This window comes from Puntigrus tetrazona, chromosome 8 (genome assembly GCF_018831695.1).
Source record: "Puntigrus tetrazona isolate hp1 chromosome 8, ASM1883169v1, whole genome shotgun sequence".
Taxonomy (NCBI): Eukaryota; Metazoa; Chordata; class Actinopteri; order Cypriniformes; family Cyprinidae; genus Puntigrus; species Puntigrus tetrazona.
Genome location: NC_056706.1, coordinates 1,064,911 through 1,088,748, shown reverse-complemented (window position 1 = coordinate 1,088,748; position 23,838 = coordinate 1,064,911). Strand labels below are relative to the sequence as shown.

The following is a 23,838-nucleotide window of genomic DNA, read 5'->3' as shown; positions in this document are numbered from 1 at the left end:
TTTAATTATCTGCAATAAAACAGCTGTAATATCATGTATATATATATATATTTATATATATATCACATCACAAAAAACTCAAAGTTTTCAAGCAAGTCCTGTGTAAATAAAATAAAAGTCTGCTTAAAATTAAGAAGCTTAAAAGCTCAAATTGTATTAATGTATCAAAAGTAGGCCTGTATTTATTAATTCAATTCAAATATGGTTTGGACTAGAGTTTGTCACTTATAAACACAAACTCATATAAACACAGGAACAAAATGAAAGACATTGTGACAGAGATATATCTATAGGGTTTAAAATAAAATATATTTAGTAATAAATCAACATTCTGACAACTTTCATTCATTTGTGAAACAAAACGTTTTAAAGTAATATTTATGGAACTTTCTTATTACTGTATTATTAATTGATAGACATTTTCACGATGTTTACAGAAATCATTTAGAGAAAAGCCTCTGAACGTTCTCATGATGTTATTTGTATTTTATGAACATTCTAAAAACGTTTTTGTAACCTTAAAATAACATTCTAATTATAAACATAACTGGACATTTTAATGTTCTTAAATATTACAAATAAACATTCAATAACGTTATATTTGGGATAATGAAATAGCTGTTGAATGTTATAAGAAGCTAATCTTTAAATAACATAATCACAGCAAGAAAGATGGACATTAAATGCTTTAGGAACATTTCAAAACAATGTTCCTGCAACATAAAACCTAACTATCCAAAACCCAAACATCTTTCACGGGCTCTACTGTAGATCAGTGCTGGACTGACCATCAGATCACAGAAACAACGAAACACACACCCGCTGACAGCGATATGAACACACGACAGGATGGAGCTTCACGATCCTGTTACACCTGCAGCAGAAGCTCTGAGGCCTGAAACTCAAATCATGATCAGGATGAATGAACACAAACGCACTGAAGCAGCTTTAACCTGAAAAGCATGCGCTGTGCTTCTGTGTGACGTCTGATCCATCAAAACAAGGCTTCGAGCAGAGACACGCGGAGAACCCGAGCCGACCCGAGCTTCCTTACAGCTGCTCTTAATTGGATCTGATGCTTTAAAGACTCGTTCTCAGTCACTCGCCCTCATCGGAGTTAAACCTCACTAATCAGCAGAGATGAGAGCGAACTGAACCCACGCTTACAGACACATTCACAGAGAAGACCAGAAGACCAGTGCACGAGAATACAGTGCAAACCACGAGAATACACCTCAAGTCATGAGAATACACCGCAAATAAGGAAAATACAACACACATTACAAGAATACACCTCAAAACACAAGAATACTCCGTAAATCATGAGAATACACCGTAAAGCATGAGAATACACCGTAAATCACTAAAATACACTTCAAATCACGAGAATACACTGTAAAGCATGAGAATAAGATTATTGAAAAGATGACTGAAAAGATCATTGATGTTCTCTCTGTCCTCTATCATGAACATCTTCTCCACACGCTGCATCCACCATCTAGCCCAGGACCGGAGCAGTCAGGTCCTCACAAGCAGACCGCTGAACAGCTTCTTCCCAGACTCCTCAATAACCACACCTGAATGGACTTCCTGTTCTATAAGCACGTTATATTTATTGTTGATTGTATTTTGTGTTCTTGCACTGATTTTGTCTTTGCACTGTTTGCACTGTTTGCACACTGGGTTTGCACGCTAGTCCCCTGCTGTTTGCACTAGTCTGCACACTTTACACTTTATGTGTCTAAGACACCGTCTCAGCTCAGTATGTGAGATCTTTTGTGTTGTGTTGTGTGTGTGACTCCATGTAGCACCAGGTCCTGGAGAAACAGTGTCTCACTCCACTATGTACTGAACAGCTATATGTAGTTGAAATGACAAATCACTAAAATACACCTCAAATAACAAGATTACACCGTAAATCATGAGAATACACTGGAAATCACTAAAATACACCTCAAATTATGGGAATATACCTGAAATACACTACAAATTTATGACAGTACTCCACACAATCATGATAATACGCAAATCAAGAATACATTGCATTTACAAGAATACAAGAATACATCACAATTCCTGAGAATAAACTACAGATCACGAGAATCACCACAAATTTATGACAGTACATACACACACACACACACACACACACACACACACACACACACACACACACACACACACACACACACACACACACACACACACACACACACACACACACACACACACACACACACACACACACACACACACACACACACACACACACACACACACACACACACACACACACACACACACACACACACACACACACACACACACACACACACACACACACACACACACACACACACACACACACACACACACACACACACACACACACACACACACACACACACACACACACACACACACACACTCACACACACACACACACACACACACACACACACACACACACACACACACACACACACACACACACACACACACACACACACACACACACACACACACACACACACACACACACACACACACACACACACACACACACACACACACACACACACACACACACACACACACACACACACACACACACACACACACACACACACACACACACACACACACACACACACACACACACACACACACACACACACACACACACACACACACACACACACACACACACACACACACACACACACACTCACACACACACACACACACACACACACACACATATATATTTTACATTTTTGTTACTTTAAAGAAATGAACCTTGAATAAAATACACTTTCTTTTATCTTTTATGTTTAATCAAGTTTGAAACACTAAAGAAACTCAAACTGGAATAAAAGCTGACGATGCTGAAATAACTCAGAAGCTCCATGTTTCTCTTTCTCCCGCTCAATATCTGGTTTCTTTACCGCGTGACGAGCCGCTCCTGATATCAGCTGTGTCATGCAATTTTTCTAATGGAGATTTCTCACTAATTGAGCTTCTAGCGTCATACATCACAGGTCTGTGTTTCTCAAAACAGAGATGCGGGAGAAAAGCATCTCAATTGAATTGCGAGGTTACGTGATCCGCATGCAGAGCTACGGAGCAGCTCCACTCCTTCATTAGAGCCTGTAATTTAATTTTACACTTAGAATAATTGGTGCTAATTTGAAGCGCTCATGAGGAGAATATAGAAAGTGACGTATAGAGACGGTGGGACTGAGAGACAAAACAACAGCAATAGCAGCAATCATTATTCAGGACAGAGGAAAACGATGCCACTTTACTGCTTTACGTGCTCATCATTTAAAGAGCTTTAGAGGAGAACGTCCATATACACTTATTAAAGTCAAGTTAAAGTCATTTCCCTCAGGGGGAAGAAAACACAAGAGCAGGAAAGATCACGTCATCTGAGGAGAAATGATCTCCTGTCAGTCTCTAGATCTCTAGAACAGTAAAAACACACGACATCTACGTCAAGGACATCAACGATTGAAAGAAGTTGAGTATTTCAGCACTTCCTGTTCCACTGGCCTGAAATCAATAGGGAGGGGTTTCGCTCAGATACGTGAACGAATATCTGTGCTGAACAAAAGTCTAAAGAAACCTGTCTGGTGCCACAAACCAAACAGATCCTCACTTTCAGACTTTATAAGTGAACTCTTGCAAACTAGGGCTGACTGAAGCGCCATGTTTTTCCATGATTAAGCTTTTTTTAAATAGATGAATCGTGGTTTTGAAAAGACGATGCAAAAGACGCAAGATGTGACGTTTACAAGGAAAACGCATGTTTAGTCATATTTCATGCATCTTTTCTGCAAAGATATTTAGCAAGTGAATTTTTTTTTAAAAGGTTAATATATATATTTATATTTATATAAATCATTTATATAGACATTAAACACTATGAACACTATAAATAAAAAAATCTAAATATACAAATAAAAATATCAAAAATTTTCATTAAAACTAAAAATATAAAATGAAACAATCATTTAAAATAAAAATAAAATTGACAATAGTATCTCATTTATATTAAAGGAACACATAAATCCTGCATATTTTTGGTTTGGTGCATCTTAATAAGATCATTTGCACACTTTGTCTAGCTCTACATAACCTGTTTACATTCTACATACATTTTACATTTTATTTTATTGTCATGATATATTGTTATTTTGATGTGTATTTTTTGTTGTAAGTATTTATTCTACATTCTACATTTAAATACATTTCTTCTTTCTCTTGAAATGTACCAAAATATATTCCACTACAAGCTGTACCTGTATAAACTGTATGTGACGAATAAAATCTTGACTCTCGGAGTGATCTGTGAGGCTTTGGTGTGTAAAATCTTTTCACCTGTCTTTGCACACTAAATTTTAGCACGTTAAAAAATAAACACGACCTTACGTTAACAAACCTTCGTTCAGATTTCTGTGTCATCACATCCTTAGCAAGCATATGAGAAAACCTCGGTGTGCAAAGACCTACAGTCAAACCTTCAGGGAAATGATTTTAAACAGAGACTAGAAGTCTGGTCAGGAGATGAACGATAGCGTACTTTAGCTTTTCACTTCTGCTGATACAGGCTTCACGAAAGTGAAGATTATCACGGTGAACAAAACATGTAAGAATCATACGCAGAGCTTATTTTAAGCCAGCGGAGAAATCCTTCGTAGGAACCAGAGTAACGCTCCACTTATCGCCGCGAGATTTCCAAACGCAGATAGTACAGTTTAATTGATTTAATATACCGATGCTTCCAGATTCTGCTAATAGAAAAGTTTGCGAGTCCTCAGCGAAGTCTCCATATTGTTTAGAGTGACGTGCGTCGATGATCTCTGGAGTTCACGGCCGGAGCTTCTCTCAGAGCTCAAACACAAAGAGACTCAAAGCTGTCAGCAACATCTCAGAGCTGAACGCCCGCCGCGAGGATTACGCTCTCTTTCAGATAAAACCCTCCGCCGCTGCAAAATAAACAGCAGCACTAAAGCAGCTTACGCTCCAGACGCCACAAATTGCATTCTGATATGGCAAAGTGGAAGTTTTGACTTTAAAACGGCCCTGGAGGATTCCTGACGGAGAAGATGAGCATCAGCTCGCCGTGAAAAATCATCTGAAGGCCTGGAGTGTTTGTGTGAGACGAGCAGAACAAAGAGGTCTTATCACATCAGCCGCAGGAGAACCTGCATTAGACACCAGCATCAGTCCGGCGCACACACACACACACACACACACACACACACACACACACACACACACACACACACACACACAGACACACACACACACACACACACACACACACACACACACACACACACACACACACACACACACACACACAGACACACACACACAGACACACACACACACACACACACACACACACACACACACACACACACACACACACACACACACACACACACACACACACACACACACAGAGACACACACACACACACACACACACACACACACACACACACACACACACACACACACACACACACACACACACACACACACACACACACACACACACACACACACACACACACACACACACACAGCTTCCTCCAAACACACTCATAAAACACTTCTTACTCACTGTTTCTTGTATAAACATCCTTCAATCAAGATGCATACAATACAATTTAAGATATTAAGTCATGTTTCCTAAAAAAAGAACAACATTTTTTTTCAAACAAGCAAAGATATGTGCTAATGGGGCAAGAAACATCATTCATTCAAAGCTAAACAAGATTATTTTTCTTACACCATTGGCAGATAGCTTTGCTTGTTTTAAGCAAAAACTAACAAGATTTTTACAGAAAACGAGAGGAAATCTTAGGCAATATCACTCTTTATGACTTTATTTCTTCTGTGGAACTCAGACTGAGATTTTCATTTCACGGACAAAATAAATCTGCTTTCAGTACCCTAGAGAAAAATCAACATACTCGAATGTATTTGAAATGCTAAGTGTTTTTTCATATATTTACACTTAATGAAATGTCCTGCAATTCTACTTTTAGGATGCTAAACTGGTCTACTTAAAGTTTTCTAAAAAGAAACAACTGATTTTAATGCAGAAGTCGTGCTGAAGTACAATTATTATATTTTCATTTAATTACATTTAAACTATTTATTTTTATTAATTACATTTATTTATTATAAATCTTTGAACACAGAATCCAGTAACGATAAAATATAAAACACAGAATTTAGGGAAAAAAAATAAAATAAAAAATGTATAGAGCCAAAGTCTGGTTTACATTTGTTCTCAAGGTCTAACATAAAAATATGGTGATAAGTGTCAATGCTGTATGATTTTGAAACAGTATAGCGCTAATATTTTTTCCAGTATCACCCAGCCATAGTTTCAGTGACAAAACATGATGTAAAAGCACACAAAAGAGCAATTTAAGAGCAATCTATCTCCATTCAGTGTCATGAAGTCAATGTGAGACAAACACAGATTTAATTCCAGGAATAAATGGTTTTTCCCGGCGGATCTCCTGCCATTAAATGAGCCGCACACACAATCTCCACATATTATCATCTCATTCAGCCCTCATTTATCATCGTTGACCGAACGGGTCATTCTCTGTCTCTGACGCCGTTCACGCAGACGTACTATCTGTGAAGATTACCTCCACAATATCCTTTGATTATAAAAAAAGTTGGATTTCCATGGTAAACATGTAACTTATTTTAAGCATGAGTAAACAAAATATAACCCAATAAGTGGCAGTTAAGGCATGCTGAATGTTAAAATGTGTTTCAAATATCAAGATAAGTTTTACTCTTAATAATTTAATGCATTTCATAATTTAAAAGTTGAGCTCAGAAGTATGGATATGGATGTTGTTATCGGTATCGATACGCAGCAAAATACGGTGTTTTTGTATCGTTTCCTAGCATAAACATCTACATAAACTACATAAACATTCAAATAATTTAACATTCAAATTTTCTTGCAGATAATTTAGCTTCTTTTTAAGGAAAAACAGCGTATCTGTACCGATATCACCGACACGGATGTTCAAAAGTATCGGTATCGTATCGGAAATAGAATAAGCGTTCTCGCCCATCCCTACGGAGCAGGAAGCACACGAGGACACACAGGAAGTCCAGACAGCGAACAATGAAGCGTGTGACGCTCGAGCTCAGTCTCTATCTGAGGGACCAGACGCCCCTCCAGCGCTGCTCCTGTCTTTCACTCAGACGGATTAAAGCGAGCGCATGTAAGAGAGCACCAGCGGACGATTAGCGCTCATTACATCACTTCCCTTCACGGCCCGAGACCGTCCCGTCCACAACCCGTCCCACCTGCTGCTTTTGACCGTTTTTATTCCTCACACTTCTATTGTTTCTATACACTGCTCGGTATAATTCTATTTTTAGCCTGACAGAAGACCAGCTTTCTCCCTGCAGGCTGTATCCCACCTGAGAAACACATAACACACACCTTGAGTTCCAGTGAAATCACTTTTAAAAAGATTTGGTGTCTTCTTTTCTGTTTGAAAAAAAACCAAAACATTTTTGCTTAAAGCAAACGAAAATATCTGAAAATATCAAAAATTAATTACGAACAAAACAATATACATATATTTGAATCTTAAATCATTTCACTATCAAGTAAATGCATCTTAATTCAGGAATTTTTAGATATTTATTCATTTTTGATAGATGAATAATGCATTTAATATCATTTTCAAGTTAATAACTTGGCTACAAATCTTCTAAAATATGCTTACTTGTTAAAATCCCATAGACTTGTATTGTTTGTATAGAGATACAGCTATAATTATACTACTATAACCTGTTTTTTATTTTATACTTTTAAGTAAAGTTGAACTTTTATTTAAAATGTATTTTTAATCTAAGATTCTGATGGTTTGGTTCAGGGAGCACGAGTATGTGCTTCTAACCTGATTTAGGGATTTAGAAACACTCTTCATATCCATATACACATTAAAGATGATACAAGTGATATTTCTGTCCTCTTTTCTTCATCCTCACCTCACTCTGTGACTTTCTTTCTCCTGTATATTGAAGACACTACTGCAGGAGACGTCTCTGACTTTCAGTGTCATGAAAACAAAGTCTGGGAGATTTTTTTGATTTTATCTTTTAATTTGAATGAATGGGTTTTGTTGTTGTTGTTGTTGTTGTTTTAAGAATATAATCAAATCACTTTTACTGACAGTCAGAAAGAGTCATCATCTGAAACTAAATGTAGATGTAAATGTAAAATTTTGGGGGCAAAATAAAAAATTAATTACATTTTTCTTTTATTTATTACAAAGCCCAGAGAAATGGTACTCTTTAGCACACTGTAAAAATGATTTGAGTTTTTGTCTTGTTTTCTAGCATTAATATCTAAACATTCCTGAATCAAGATTTACTGTACAAGTAAAATGATTTAAAATATTATGCTTTTTTTTAATTATGTTGTTAATTTTTCTATAAAACAAGCAAAATGATCTGCCAATGGGGAGAGAAAAACAATCTTATTCAGCCTTTGAATTAAGATGGTTTCAATCAACAAGACTTCACATCATAAATCCGTTTACTTGTACAGTAAATGCATCTTGATTGAAGAAAAGAAGAGAGTGATTTTTTGCAGCGTAAGGCCAGTAAATGATGAGCGAATGTTGATGTTCTGAGCGAGCGACCTCTTTAAAGACATGATTTCAGTCCCAGAGATCAATCCTGAACACCTGAAGCGCTCCCGGAGCCCAATAAAGCCGCTCTTCACACACGGATGGGTATGTGGGTCAGATGGAGCGCTGGGGCCGAACACGGGGGTGATTTGTGGGCAGTAATGGGGCGTCCTGAGCTCTTTGTCTCGGGCCCCTCGTCTCGTCTCTCTGGGAGCCTCTTTCTCAACGCCCTGCTCACGTGATCCACACTGACGCCTTTGTCCGAAACCTATTGAAAACCAGTCTGCGCCGGGACCACCAATTAGCCGAGCCCCATGGGGTGACACGGCCCCTGAAAGCTCGGGGTCCCTCGTACCACTCCCAGCATGCTCTGCATGACAAGATCCACCTTATCTGTCGAGCGCTGCTCCGTAAGACGAGCCGTGTGACCGCGAGCGAGGTGACGCCAGCGCTCACATAATCACGTGTGATTGTCTTACACATCCACCTCCGTCATCCAGAGCGCTAGATGAGATTACCGGAGGATTCGGCCTCTCAGACACGCAGCCCGTGCTGGGAATGTGACAGCTTACGGTACTCCAGCTACTACACTTTATTACAGGAACCTAACTAATTACACTTGATTTCATCCTTTTCAAACATTCAAAGCAGGCGACTTTAATCTAACTCAACAAATGTCCACTGATTCTTATCGAAGCTGCAAAAGATATTCAGTCCAGAGAAGTGAGGGATTTTCTTCTTTGATTCATATGAGTTAAAGGAGCAGGCAGCGGCATTATTTATTGGGCTGCTGTCACTTTAAGACCGAATGCAGCGATCGACACACAGGTTTTTAAATGTTAAAATTGCGATGATTACACTGTAAAAAAACACACTTATTGTGTTTGTGTTGTTTTTTAATAGAACTGTCAAAAAATGATTGTATCAAGATGAATTTATTTACACGTAAAAACGTTAAATGATATTACGTAAAAAAAAATCGTATAAATATAAAAAAATATTTGGGTTTTTACTTAAAACAAGCTAAAATATCTGCAAGTGGGGTTAGAAAAATCATCTCGTTTAGCCTTTGAATGAAGATTATTTTATTTACCCCATTGGTAGATGTTTTTGTATAAATACGCGTGAACGAAAACCTACAACTACAGAAAATCATACAGAATCTCCGGCCGACGTACTTCTAGCAGTTTATTTTGTCCACTTCTTGTTTAGGAACTGACTTAGGACCCTGCTGTGAAACATGTGAAATAACGGAAGGCACATCTCACCTGCAGTTCGGCTCAAACTTTAATGAAATACAGCCGATCCTAGTCATAACCCTGGGCTGACTGACCTCCATGCTGGCGACCTTTGACCTGCCCTAGCGTGTGGGAATGTGGTGTTACTGTAGCGTGTTGCTGGGAGACGCGCAGCTATTCAGCGGCTGATGGAAACATCCATTAAACGGATGTATGTTCCTGCTGCTGCTGTTTAATGAAGCCTCTGAATAATCGCAAGCCCTGAAGAAAACCATGAATCTTCTTTTGCTTTAGGGCTCATTTACTTCTGAACCGGCACGGCTGGGGTCAGATAGATGGTTTCTCTCACTTCAGTATATTTAACCCAAATAAGAGGAAACGTTCCAGGCAGACCGGCTTCTGAAGGACTCGCATTTGATTATTACAAGGTCTGAAGATGAGAAACCAGACAGACGCCACTTCCTGTGGCCTCATGGGTCAAATGTTTTGTCTACGCTCACACACACACACACACACACACACACACACACACACACACACACACACACACACACACTCGACCAGCTAAATGGGCACACTGCATAGACATCTGTTGGCTTTTATATAAAGCTAAACAAATATAATACATTTTGTGGCAATAAATACAGCTACTACTACTCCTATAAACTACAACATGTCCTATAAACATAACTATAATATTTAAGGTTTGTACAATTCATATACAAACACTTAAATTACATTCAAATGTTTTTACAGAATCATTTAAGAATTTGTAAAAATGAGATTCAATTAAAATCATAGAAAATCAAGAAATCGAAAGCCTATTTTTTACCCAGCCCTATTAATATTCAAATAATGTTATATTTTGTGTGAAAATATAGTTAATAAGAAATGTCTTTAAAACCTAAAGTCATGACAAGACTGCTGACATTTCAATGTTTCCGAACGATGTTCCCAAGACTATTCATCCATGAAAACATCCAAAAAATATATTTTTGTCAGGTTTGGTTCGTTTGTCCCAAAGATGGTGAAGTAGGTGCAAGCACACATTTCTGATCTGCATTAAACCAAAGCACACCAACGAATAATTCAGTTTAGTATCAATCTTTCAGATCCGGAAGCCAGATTCTCACAGTCTTTATTTATTCAGACTGTATGCGATCTGAACACACAGCTATACTCCCTCAGTGCAGCTCTAGTTTGAACTCTTTTAACGATCGTGTTTTCCGCTCTGGATTGTTGACGTCGTCTCTCTGATTGTTCCTGACACGCCGTGCATTGCAAGATGGGAAGTTGCACATGAATCGTGCTCTTGTTAACTGTTTAACCATTAAACAGTGGCTTTCACATTAACTAGCGGCGGCAGTGAAGCGAACAGTCTGGGCTGTAATGAAGCTCTCCGCTCGTCTGATGAGGCTCAATTAAGCCGCGTTTGTTTGACACGCTGTCACATTCCATACGGACGTCTGGACGAGGAACAACTGCTTTCATTACAGTAACCTGGGAATGAAAAGTCCAGAGCAATTAGCAGATGAAAACTTTGGACAGATAACGCCTGCGAGCCAAAGCAGATATCGAGTTTCTGAAGAACCAACTGGATGGTTCTTAAAATATGGGCTCTTTAAAGACATCTGTGATACCATTAAGAACCGCTTCTTTACAGGGAAAAGTTTCTGAAAGGGGAACCAAACTTGGCTCTTCTATGGAAGAACCTCCTTTAGAAAACTTTCAAGGACTTTGTTCTTTAAAATGTGTTTATTTTACATTGCGGTGATTGGTTGATTAATCAGACTCACACTGTGTTCATTAAACTGATTCAAACAATGAGTCTGAGACTGTTTGTGAGTCTTTTTGACTGATTCGTTACAGTGAATCAGTCAGAGAATCATCTGAGACACAGACACCGACTGCAACACTGTATTCATTAGACTGATTGAAAAAAATGTGAGCTTATGATGATTTGTGAGTCTTTTTGACTGATTCATTAAAGTGAATCAGTTAGAGAGTCATGACTCCTCTATTCAGCTGAACACTCTTTAAAATTAGGATCTGAGCGACGTGCACCGAACACCACAGAAACTCCCTGAAATCAATCCCTGAATCAGACACCTCCATCGCATCCGAGCGCCATCTGATCTACAGAACTCAGCTCCACCTGATGCTCCTCACGAAGATCTTGAGTTTCCAGAGACTCAGAGATAAACAACGAGTTCTCAGCCGATGAACAGCATTTTAATTCTGCGTTCTGTTCACTGACTCACTTCAGATTCAGGAAGCGAGACGTAACTCTGAACTGAATTTCAGCTTGAATAAAGTCGCTACCACTGTTCATACAGTATATGCAGCGTTATTGAAATATTTTCTGCCTGTGAACGGCTTAAAGTAGGAATAAACCTTAAACAGCATCAGATCATTTCATTCTTATTATAGCGAATTATTGACAAAAAAACTATATGGTTGGAAATCGGTTCATTCAATGATTGTTGAGATGTGGGTGGGGCTCTCAAATGTGTATGCAAATGAGCATGTGTTCAAGGGGCGGGGCTTAATAGCACAACACTCTTCACAATGCCATAGAAGTGCCTTATTTGTCTAAATGAAGAAACCTTGAAAGGTTCTTGACCGAATTCGTTTTGGAAATGGTTCTTCTATAGCCCTTTATTTTTAAGAGTGTAAACGATCGGAGAAGATCCAGTTATGACACCAAGGTCACCAAAAACCGAACGAATCACTCATACTCATATCAACAGCATGTAGTTAAAACACAGACATTTCAGATCGCTAAATCGAGCCGACTAATTCAACCAATCCTTGCAAACTCAGTGACTCGACGTGAACCCAGCAGCACAACATGCACTGTGTCCATTTACAAACAACCGACACGCTTGTCCAAACCATTCTCCAGCACCGCAGCGAAGAATGAAGGCATTGTGTCGCTCGCATTCCAGAGTCAGGCCGTCTTATCACGAAGGGCTGGTAAAGACGGGCCGCCATCAAACGCAGGTGTGCCGCGGCTCCATATGTAGGTCAGCTGTTGGGGTGTATTGCTGCAACCCTTAAATTAGCCGAGCGACGCGGCCTGCAACAGCACAAGATGGACGACCGGCTGTTTGCTGACGACGGCGTTTCTCGCGTCAAGTTGAAATGGGAGAGACTCTACAAGCAGCTACCGTTCGGTCTCTCTGTGAATCATCAGGACGAATAAACAGCTGCCTCTCTGACGAAGAACAGACGATTGTGAGGCAGAAGCAGAGAGACGTCTGTGATGAAAGGGCTCACGGGAGGCACATGTGTAACAGATCTGCCTCCGTTCCTCTTTTGGCAGAGGAAGGAAACGCTGGCGAGGTGATAAGTGCCCCTGCGCCGCTCCTGACGGACGGGTCCGAGCCCGACACTGGGAGCCTTGTGGTCGCAGAACGCCACATGGATGCAATTTGTTCTATGAATGTACCGCATTGTGAGCGTCTGCAGAGTCTCCCTCGCCGCCGCCGTGTGTTTACACGCTCACGCAACGGCAGGAAGAGCTTCATCACAAAGCCAACAAGAATAACAAAACATACGCAAACAAATCACAGAGATTATGTGCAGTGAGACGCCGGCCGCTAATCCACCGATAAAAGCCTTTCAGATGAGTATCAGCTCAAACCCAGCCGACAGGAACATGCTCTAGGAACGCCATCGGAAAAAGAAAGAAATCAATTCTTGGTTACACTGACACTTACTTAGTATTTTGGTCTTGTTTTCTAGTAGCCTCTATCAAGATGCATTCACTTGACATTTACTTGTTTTCTAAAACAAATAATAAAAAGTATGTGCCATATGGGGGAAGGAAATTCATCTTAATTCAAAGACTAAACAAGATTACTTCTCTCACTCCATTGCCATCTTTTTTGTTCGTTTTAAGGAAAAACTAAGAAGATTTTTGTGGGGGTTTGAAGAAAACAAGACTTGATAACTTTAAGTCATTATACTTGTAAGTAAATTCATCTTGATTCAAGACTTTAGGCTTTGATAACAAAACAAAAACATTTTTTGAATGTTTTCTGAACGTTCTGAAACAAGCGGAAAGAATATTACATGAACATCCAACTGAAACATTTCCACGAACATAACTTTCCATAAACAACATAAATATTGTTTTAAGAACATAATTAAAGACCAGATAACTTCCCAAAACATTTTTCTTGGTTATATAAATGTTATGGGAACATTATATTTCTGAATGTCCTAAAACTAATAGTAACGTTTAAAAAATCAAACATTCCAGAAGAAAAGTTCCATGATTGAACTATAAATAATGCATCTGAAATAATCCAAATGTCCAGTTTTTAGTTTTGAGAACATTATTAAAGACCATATGACTCCACCCTATAAATATTACATTCTCAGAATAGTTTGCCAACGTTTCATTAAGACGTGATGTTCTCTGAATATTCAAAAGGTCCAGTTTTCTAAATGTTTAAAGCCAACATTAAAGGAACGTTATGTTTTATTATGTTGAAACATTAGCGGAACGTTGCTTTTAATGCTTTCTAGACCATCTTAGACAAAATCCAACTAAAATACGTGAGAACAATTCAATGTCAATGAATGATGTTTTTGAAAGCACATTACAAGGTTAACAGACCTTTGAACAAACGTTCTATCAACGTCACCAGAACGTTTGTTCATAGCTCTACCAGAATGTTCTGTGTTCGCTGGGAACGTTAGATGATCTAGAATCTGTGATGATCCGAATACTGCGGTTCAAAGCGCTCGTGGACGTCACACGGATGATGTTTTAATTTACAGCCGCTCACAGAAGCTCCACCTGCTCCTCAGAGATGATCTCAGCAGCTTCAAAGACTCAGACTGGCTTCAGAGCGTTTGGTGTGTTTGTAGTTCAGAAGCTCAGGTCAGTAAATCACAGCGGAATGACAAACGTCTCCATTCAGAGAGTCCCGGCTCAGGAGAATATCTCATGATTAAAGCGTCTGACTCCCTAAAAATAACCGCTAGAAGAAGAGCGAGGTGAGGATCTACGGGATCTCCGTTCACTCGCCCTCATGTTGATCCAAACCTGTATGACTGCACAAAAGAAGATATTTTGAAGAATGCACCAGTGTTATTTCTATATAATTACAGTTAGTGTTCGGTTTCCATGGCTCTTCAAAATATTTACTTCTATGTTCCACTCGAGAAAGAAAGTCATACAGGTTTGGAACGACACGAGGGAGAGTACACGATTAGGTGAATATTCCTTTAAAATAAGTAAAGAGCCCGAGCTTGACGACAGGTACAGAATCCAGAGTACAAATTAGCATTATTAGCATATAGTGTACCAGCTCTCTCAGAAGAAAAGTCATCAGTTATGCTTCTGATCTCATTCAGTTAAAATTTGAGCCAGTCCTTTATGTCATTTATACAAGTAGAGATTTTGTGAAATGGGGTGGATCAAGTGGGCCTATATATATATAGAGAGAGAGAAAGAGAGAGAGTAAATGTCGCTAGCATATAAGTGATAATTAAAGCCATGTAGGTAGAAGATTTACGTAGGAGCAGTATGTAAATAAAGAATAACAGTGTGCCAAGAACAGATCCCTGGGGGACACCTTGCTTCAAATGGACAGCAGGGCCTTGAAAAATCCTGCTCTGAGACGCAGAACTGTCTATCAGAGAGATGAGAAGAAAACCCGCTTCAGAGAATCATGAGAAACAGAACCCAGAGCAGAGCTGAGTAAAAGTGTAGAGAACCAGAGTCACAGGAGAGTAGTAGTTGTTTTATAAACTTTTCTTTTTCAAAAAATACGAACTATTTCTAAATAGGAAATTCAAGAATTGCTTTTTAAGATCCTTTCTTATGCGGGACGAGCGTGACGGGCAACAATCAGACGATCAGTCTGTGTCTGTACATTATTGTCCGGCGTGGCCCCTTTAAGCAGCTCTGCTGGTCTGTAACGTCCCATGGCCCCTCACACACACACACACACACACACACACACACACACCAACAGTGTTTCAGCCTGAAACTATGGCAACGGAATAAGAAAGCAGTCGCCATGATTAATAGATGAGAGAGGCAGTGCCAAACCCCGGCCTGGGGACGAGACACATGCACTGTCCCTCTCTCTCTCTCTCTCTCTCACGCCGCTGGAAACCACACACACACACACACACACACATCATCAGAAGGACAACACAAACTCCCAGAACCTGTGAGAAAACACAAACTGTCAGCATCAGCGTGTGATTATTCAGCTCATCACAGGCGGCTTTATTCAGACACCAGCTGAAGTTTGTCGTCATCAGACTCGTGTTTACAGGACAAACACTTATAGAAGACTTCCTGAAGATATCTGATCAGATTGATTCTCACAAACATGACCTTAAACTACTGTTTTTTTCTGCATAGCAAGCCAAATCGTGCCAATGCAGCTTGACGGTAACAAACAGCATCATTCTGAACGTCAAACGTCAACGTCTTCATGCTGTTTTTAACCCAAGTTACGTCTCTTTGCATTGTTTGTTTGGCGCCATCATGCTGTGAACCACACTTATGTTAGTAACATTTGACGTCTGTATCTTAAATGACATATAAAAATGTGACGAATGATTTTAGCAGAGCAAACCCGTCATTAAAACCAGAAATGAAAAGCACAGTTGTGTTTCTGATCATGTAAAAAGCCAGAAACGTGAATTTTTCTTCTTCAAAGGCACAATAATCCACTTAAATGTTCCAATTACCCAGTAATGTGGCCACCCAGAGCAAGCTCATGCATTAAACATGATCATGTGAATCATAGATGAGAGTTATCGACAGCATTTCTAAGCCTGTGATTTACGCTGCGCTCCTTTAACATAATTGAGAGCATTTCATTGGCCGCCATCAATAATTCAGGCTGAGCGAATCCCGGCCTCCGCTGAGAAAATGTAAATACACGGCGGTGCGATTGACGCTCGCTGGTGTGACAAACAGCCATCAGTCACGCTCAATGCGGCTCTCATTGGCTTTGTGCTGGAGACTACATCAGATGCCCTCGTTACAATCCCATCAAAACACTGCATTCACCTCATAATTCAGTGCTTTATCAGGGCTTTGCTGCACTTCCGTTCAAGAGCCTCGAAACAAACGTCTCTTCGTTACAGTTTAAGAGCAGCGCTCAAGAAAAGAGCTGTACGCTGTTCTTCATTCATTCAAAGTGCGTAGATGTAGTTTAAGCGGTTAGTGTTGTTAGACGTTGATTCAGAGATGCATTTCATTCTAGCTGATAAATGAGACACATCGCGCTCTTTTAGATATTGACTCATTTTCACAAACATGATCTTTTTAATGCACCGTGAAAAGAATAAATACACGTTCCCTGCCATTTAATCTGTTCCTGAAAACGAGCTTGATTGCCAGCCTTATCAAGAAGACGCAAAATAATAGAGACGTGATTAAATCTGAATGGAAAATGCCTGGGTTTTTCACAGAAAAAGGTTTTTCTAATTATATCATTTAGTAAATGTGACCCTGGAGCACAGAAGAACACATATATCTGTAGAAATAGACAACAATACGCTGTATGAAGCGAAATTATTTCTCTTTTATGGCAAAAATCAAGATCACGTTCATGAAGATATTTAGTTCAACCCTAAATGCATCAAAACTTCATCTCTGATTAGTAACACGCATTGCTTCATTTGCAGTAATATTACAAGAACTTCATTTGAACAACTTTAAAGGAGATTTTCCTCAATATTTATATTTCTTCTCTCCCTCTGATTCCAGATATTTTCTAATAGTTGTATCTCAGAGAGATATGGTCCGATCATAAAGCAGACATCAGTGGAGAGATGATTCATTCAGATGAAGACTCTCATGACCAGTCTAGTGGTCCAGGGTCACAAATATTGCGTAAAATATTGCGTTTGTTTTTACTATCTTTAAGTCGCCTGATGATATAGCATATATATATATATATATATATATATATATATAAGATACCGGCCATCGAAATATATCGCTCAAGCACCGATTTCCACGCAGCTGATCTTCAGGCAGCGTTTCTTCATGTAAGCCACCAAGTCCTTCACCGACGCGGATGCAGAATAAAACACCTGAAACGCACCTCCGCACAAAGCCATGCGCGCTCAGAGCGAGATAGTCGTGGAATCTTGGCTCGGTGGAGACGCGTGGCCGCCTGCCATCTCACAGGGAGAAAAACACTCCACCGACAGCAGACAATGAGATTAACAAACACTGTTTTATTCTGAGCCTCCGAACCCGAGCGCTCACCGCTGAGACGTCCTGCCCAAACAGATGCCCTTTTATTGTTACTCGAGAAGTCTCTCGGATTGCGTTCATTGAGGAATAAAGTGCTAGAAACGGCTGACACGGACACACCCTGCGTGACCCCCGGGGTCAAAGGAGAGCGGCCGGCTTCACAGACCTCCGGATGAGGTTCTCCGGTATCAAACCTGTTAGAGACACTGGAAGCTCAAGGAAGAGAAGCATACTAACTTCCAGCATCGGAGGCACATCCTCGTTTCCACGCGCACAACTAGGACCGTCACGGTCACATTTATTCCGTTGAAAGCAGCAGTGGGTTCTCGTCACACCCTCACGTTCAACGCTCGCGTGCAGCTAATCAATGACTTTATAAGCGCGCGTTCGAGAAGTTTAGCGGAGTGACGTCACCGGCGGAGATCAAAGTAACGCGGCGCAGAAAGAAACAATGTATCGTTCTAAACACCGTCGTCATCATCGTCACGAGCGGCTCCCGCTCAACTTCGAGGTACGTACCGCGTGTGACAGCTTCTTCACATCGATAGATCCATGAGAAATCCCGATCACCGACCGACCGATCCGCGGAAACCGAACCCGGAGAAACGGCGAAGCGAACAATGAGCGGCGCATACAGCTAGACGAGCGAGCGGCTGCTCATCCTATTAGAGATGAAGCTTTACTGAGCTGAGCTCACACACAGCAGCTGTCACACACACACACACACACACACACACACACACACACACGCAGGGAGGAGCCTCAGACCTCGGAGCTTTTGTTTCTCCGGAGCTGCTGTCAGACGCGCATCTTCACCAGCACTGTCACACTGTGTGTGTGTGTGTGTGTGTGTGTGTGTGTGTTGTGTTTGCTTCATAATTAAGGCAACACAAGCACGTGGAGGCACTCAGAATAAAGCTTCATCCAGAATACAAAAACTCGTACTGTTATCTGTATTAGCAAGCACCTTTTGTGCCATCATTTATTTGCACGTATAGCTGTTTTATTTTGTATATTGACGGAATATAGCATACACAGGCTAATAATATTGCATCAATCAACATTATTGGAACTATGCAGTTTACTGAAACTGTATGTATTATAGATATATTAATATAGAATAATTGTGTGTATTGATGGAATGTTCATATCTTACACTCTACATTATTATGTATTAACATATTAATATCACATTAATATACACTCTATACATCTATATATCAATGGATCAATGAAAATGATTTAAATAGATGGAATATTCACCTCATGTTTTAATATATTATGATTAATCACATCCAAAAGAAGCGTTTTGTTTACATGACAGATGTGTGTGTGTGTGTATTGTGTGTTTACTTCTATGAACAAACACACACACATTATATTGTAAAAATATTTAAATGAATACATGTTTATATATTTTATATTATATATAGCCTAAATATAATTTATAAAGTAATATATAAATGTAGTATTTTCAAAAATATATCCATGCATTTGTTTGTATTTATATAAACATAATAAATATACGCAGTACACATACTAATTATATACCAATATTTCATCAATATACTTAATTAGAATAGTGTATAATAGAATATTTACATCTAGTATACTGTATTATTTTATAATAATCAATATAGATTAGATTAGATTAGATTCAACTTTATTGTCATTACACATGTACAAGTACAAGGTAACGAAATGCATTATACTGTACATAAATAAACCAAAATTAAATTGATTTATATAAATGGAATATTCATATACTTACCCCCGCGTTATAATATATACTTATATTTCATAAATATACGTAATTAGATGGAATATTCACATCTAATATACAATCAATTATTATTAGTCATATTGCTTCGATGTACATTAATAATAATTTTGTCAATCTTTTTTTATGGATTGTTTCCTATACTCTATATTAACATATGATGTACTAATATTGCATTAAAATACATAATCACAACTGTGTGTATTAAATTAATCATTCTTATAATAAAATCCTAAACTAAATTGCATCAATAGGCACGATTAAAATGATGCATACTTATGGAATATTATATTTTATATACTATATTAAATAAATTAATATTGAATCATTATACAAAATAAGAATCTTATATATATATATATATATATATATATATATATATATATATATAGCATTAAAATAAAATGTGACAAGAAATCATATTATACTATGTTACTAATGAAGTAGCCAGCTTTGAAATTGAATTGTGTGTGTGTGTGTGTGTGTAAGTGTGTCTGTGAGTGTGTGTGTGTGTGTGTGTGTGTGTGTGCAGTGTGTGTGTGTGTGTGTGTGTGTGTGTGTGTGTGTGTGTGTGTGTGTGTGTGTGTGTGTGTGTGTGTGTGTGTGTGTGTGGGAGTGTGTGTGTGTGTGTGTGTGTGTGTGTGTGTGTGTGTGTGTGTGAGTGCATGTGTGTGTGTGCGCATGTGAGAGTGCGTGTGTGTGTGTGTGTGTGTGTGTGTGTGTGTGTGTGTGTGAGTGTGTGTGTGTGTGTGTGTGTGTGTGTGTGTGTGTGAGAGTGCATGTGTGTGTGTGCATGTGGGAGTGTGTGTGTGTGTGTGTGTGTGTGTGTGTGTGTGTGTGTGTGAGAGTGCGTGTGTGTGTGGTGTGTGTGTGTGTGAGAGCGAGCGAGGGGAGATGAAGCGAGACGCTCGGGGCCTCACGCTCTTTGTGTGTGAGAATCAGCGCTCCGGTGGTCCCGTCATCATCCAGCACACTGTGACCCCTGAAACAAACCTCCATTCACACACACACACACACACACACACACGCACACGTCCACTCGCTCGAACGTTTCAGTGCATCTGAATCAGCCCACAGCTCCATATAATGATGTGTTGCACGCTGTGTTTATGTGCTGCATCATTACTCTGTCAGTCAGGACACATATATCTACATCCAGTAATTAGAGGGAGTAGCGCAGCTCACTTCACAAAGCCTGAATCACGTTCTACCTCTGACGTGAATCATGAAGTGGTGAAACAGAATCTGCTGTTTGGGTTGAACTTGAGAAAAAAAACAAAAGCAGGTGCAAAAAAACTCTCAAAGGGAGGTGGCATGAGAACCAGTTAAAGACAGATGTATTATATGATGAAGAGCTGGCGACGCTTGAATCTACACGAGAACAATCGAATCTCATCGTCTGCTGTTTCATTGATGTAACTGTGTGTTATTTGCATCCAGGCAACAGATTCCTGTGACATCTGATCTTCACAGAAGTGTTCGTGTTTGTATTTCCATGCAGCTTTATAAAGAGAAGGAAAACACATTATAGCATCAGAATATTACTTGTCCGCCGGCCACCGATTCCTCCTGCTTTATTAGATCTGTCAGATGTTTAAACCTTCGAGGTTTCTCTCGTTCACTAAAATCTTTGTAAAGCTACACGTCTATCTGCTTTTCTTTTGCTGTAAAAAACACTCCCAAGCTGGTTAGGTGTCATTCAGAACTTTTAGTAAAGTCCCTATAAAGCCCTGTGTGTCGTTAAGTTAATGTGTTCTGACATTTTATAATAATATGTTTATTATGTCTGAATGTAAATTGAAAAACGAAACCCTGAAAGGAACTATTTTAGGGAGTGGATGCAGCAAAGTCTTCTTATGCTGGTTATAGTTTTAATATGAAGGTCATTATATTGTTTTCTAATTAATCACGACACATTTGTAATGGATTATTTATCGGTGCTCTGTTTTCAGGTCAGGTGACAAGACTGAGAGGAGTTTCTTCAAAACCACTGAACTTCTTTTAAGACGTTAAACTAGCAGAAGATGTGAAGTGTTTTCAGGGGAGTCTGATCCCATCTTCTGTTCCTCTGAAGAGATTACGAAGTGTTTGAAGGGCCTCTGTTTATGGGTCATGAAATGTTTGAGGAGTGCAAGAGAGATCAAAACTTTCAATTTCTTTAATATGCATTTATTTTGGCCTTTTTTGCTCAATGATTGGTTAACTCCTCCGGTGATTGGTCGATTTGTTTTAAAGTTTTCCTCTCTCCAGAAGCGACTCCTAGATCTGCATTTTCATTCAGACCAGCCTGAAAAGATCATCGAGGGAAATATGCCAATGATTCATTTTCAGGTCAACATGGGACTCGTTTTAAACATAAATATATACTCTATACTTTCATATTTAAAGCTGTGCATGAAAGATCATTTTCAGAAATCTGTAACAGAGGTACTTTTACTCTAAAACATGAAACGTGGAGCTCTCTGAAAAACAAAAACCACCGTCTGATGCAGTTATCTGCTTTTTCTTTTACTGACTAGTGCTCCTATAATGAGTGATGAAAGGTCTTATCTTGATCTTACCTGCTCAACGACTCCTGATCGGTCTGTAATGTCTGATAGAGCAGTGTTTGTGAGCGCTGTGCTGCTTTTTGTACAGCGTTACCATGGAAACAGACGTTTTTCCGCTCCCAAAAATGAATTTACATTTTCATTCAGACCCAAGTTTTGACATTTGATGTTAGGGACACTTTAGTGTATATATATATATATATGTGTGTGTGTGTGTGTGTGTGTTTGTGTGTATTTGTGTGTGTGTGTGTAAAAATGTGTTGTTTTTTCAAAAATGGAAAATTTTATTTTAATTTAAAAAAAATTAGTTTTGCAAATGAACTCTTCACACAATAATCTCATAATATATATAAATTTAGCCCTGTGCAAAAATAATATTTCTAAGACAAATGCATATGGAAATATATATATATATATATATATATATATATATATATATATATATATATATATATATATAATGTTGAGGAAACTGAAACAGTATTCACTCCAACTCACTCCAATAATTTTTTTATTTATAACTGCATTGTGTGTGTGTGTGTGTGTGTGTGTGTGTGTGTGTGTGTGTGTGTGTGTGTGTGTGTGTGTGTGTGTGTGTGTGTGTGTGTGTGTGTGTGTGTGTGTGTGTGTGTGTGTGTGTGTGTGTGTGTGTGTGTGTGTGTGTGTGTGTGTGTGTGTGTGTGTGTGTGTGTGTGTGTGTGTGTGTGTGTGTGTGCGTGTGTGTGTGAGTGTGTGTGTGTGTGTGTGTGTGTGTGTGTGTGTGTGTGTGTGTGTGTGTGTGTGTGTGTGTGTGTGTGTGTGTGTGTGTGTGTGTGTGTGTGTGTCAATGCGTGTGTGTGTGTGTGTGTGTGTGTCTGTGTGTGTGTGTGTGTGTGTGTGTCAATGTGTGTGTGTGTGTGTGTGTGTGTGTGTGTGTGTGTGTGTGTGTGTGTGTGTGTGTGTGTGTGTGTGTGTGTGTGTGTGTGTGTGTGTGTGTGTGTGTGTGTGTGTGTGTGTGTGTGTGTGTGTGTGTGTGTGTGTGTGTGTGTGTGTGTGTGTGTGTGTGTGTGTGTGTGTGTGTGTGAAAAGTAAAAAATAGCAAAAAAGTGCACCTAACGCAATAAAACGTGAGAACAGATATTATTTGTGAGAGGAGAGGCGAGTGCGGCCGGTCTTCAGCAGATGGGTGTATGCGGGCAGCATGAATAAGTGAAGGGCGTCTGACTCGAGGCTGTAATAGACAGCGACAGTCGAGGAAGGAGAGGGTTCAGGACATCTTTGGGGAGCAGCTGCCCTTCAGCGGCGCGTCTGCTGGAATAATGAGAGCTGATGAGGAGCCGGGGCCCTA

At 39.4% G+C, this 23,838-nt stretch overlaps 1 protein-coding gene across 1 annotated transcript in view; it reads right to left on the bottom strand.

Annotated features, from left to right (window-relative positions):
* Positions 1-18,908, bottom strand: part of sema6a (sema domain, transmembrane domain (TM), and cytoplasmic domain, (semaphorin) 6A) — a 59,662-nt gene extending 40,754 nt beyond the window's left edge. Inside the window, 1 exon segment of the mRNA XM_043246766.1 lies at positions 18,702-18,908. The gene's annotated coding sequence lies outside the window, so the exon portion shown is untranslated.
* Positions 18,909-23,838: the final 4,930 nt, after the last annotated feature.